We start from the raw sequence: 1914 nt of genomic DNA on the forward strand, positions 1-1914 counted from the left end.
GGGCAGAGCGCCCCCTGGCGGCACCTCGCCGCTGCACCGCCCCGGAGCGGAGGGGGCGGGGCTGCGGGGTGCGGCGTCGGAGCCGGGCGGGGGATGAAAGGCACCTGTAGGGAAAGGGGGAGGGCAGGAAGGGAAGTGAAGGCGAAGGGAAAGAAAGCGAGGTAAAAGGAAAAAGAGCCGAAGTAAACGAAGTGAAGCCAAATAGTAAACAAACAGAACCAAAATAAACCAAGAGAACCAAAATAAACAAAAAGAAGGAAGCAAACCAACCCTACCAAGCTCCGAAGGGCGGAGCGTGCTGGCTGTGTGCACGACTGGGAAGTGGCACGGATGGGGCTCTGTGCAGAGCTCTGGGCTCGGATTTCTGGCTCAGAAAATCGGATTTTGTCACAGTGAAAGGAATTTTATGCCGTACCTGGTGGCAGGAGGTGCACTGCTTCAGTAAAATGTCACCTGGGCATGCTTTTCTACCAGTCCCCCAGCGGTCCCCCAGCTGCCATTGCAGCCCTCCATCACCAAGGGGATGAGGGAATGGCAGCCCCATGGTGCACCATGGCTGAGCTGCGGTCCCTCTGCAGCGCTGTGTGTCACTGCCATGCTCAGAGCAATGCTGGGTCCCAGCCAAGAGGACAAGCCCAGGCCAGCCCTGGCTCCATGGCTGTCCTGGAGACATCACCAAGCAGCAGGAGGACGCGGGGAGATGGAGGGGAGAACGCTGAGGACAGGAACAAAACAGGGAGGTGAGCAGAGAGATGGATGGGAAAGAAGGGGATGGGTTGAGATGGAGGGGCTGGGGAAGAGGAGGTGATGTGCTGAGGGCAGGCGGATGGGGATGTGGGGCAACGAACATCTCACCACTGAACCCCTCCTTCCCTTCCCAGGCTCGGGAGCTGCCACAGTGGCAGGTAGGCATCAGGGGACCAAGGGCTGCACACAGGGCCTGGAGAAGCCAGCAGAGCAGAGCACTGCTGCCATGCAAGGAGGTGAGATGGGCTGGGGAGGTGAGATGGGCTGGAGAGAGATCACACAGCCACAACTCGAGGCCAGATGTGAACCTACACAGCTCCCACCGAGCGCTCCATCTGTGGCCATATGGGTATGCAAGTGCATGGTGCTGGTGTGGGAGTTGTTAGGTTAACCTAGCAGACAAACCTGTGCTTCCCAAATGTTGGTAGCATTTGTGATTCCTTTTTAATGGACACGTGCATGGCATAGCAAATATAGGATTATTTCATCATCTTTATTACAAAGAAAGAGCGGAAAAGCCTCAGGGCTGAGTTTTAGCTAATGGGGCTGATATCTCACCAGCAGGAAAACACCACCGCAAACCCAGAAAGCTGAAGGCTCGCCCTGCTGCACACCGCGAGGACTTCGGCCGTGGGAAGAACTCTGACTCAGCCCAAAGTAAAGCCAAAGGGGCACAGGTGGGCACGGAGGTCAGCACTGTTTCACCATCAGCTTCCACCGTTTCAGACTCCAGCCGAACAGATCTCAGCCTTTCTGCTCAGTTTAAGGAAAGCCTTCGGTGGGATGGGATCCTGGAGGACCCCGCAGCGGAGGAGGAGAGGCTGCAAACCTACAGGCTGAACAGAAGGAAGCGGTACGAGCTGTACCTGCAGCAACACCGCCCCAATGCAGGGCATCACCCATCACACTGAGCAGTGCTGCAGTTCTTTTCCAGGGCAGCAAACAGCTCCTGAATACTGAGCGAGCCCTCCGAGCTGCAGCCTGAGCTGTCAGCAGAAAGCTCTCAGTGAGCTTTGCAGCTCATTGCTCCCCGGTTTGTAACTGCACAAAGAATGGGATATTTGCAGGGGGCGGGTAAATGATGCATTTATTTCTATGCAAACACCATAAGAACCACGGAAAAGCTTTGAGTGAAAAAGGAATGAAAGACAACGAGGCCTCCCTGCA

The sequence above is a fragment of the Centrocercus urophasianus genome, unplaced genomic scaffold, assembly GCF_019232065.1.
Source record: "Centrocercus urophasianus isolate 14NV4802_14NV808 unplaced genomic scaffold, USGS_Curo_1.0 seq_33, whole genome shotgun sequence".
Taxonomy (NCBI): Eukaryota; Metazoa; Chordata; class Aves; order Galliformes; family Phasianidae; genus Centrocercus; species Centrocercus urophasianus.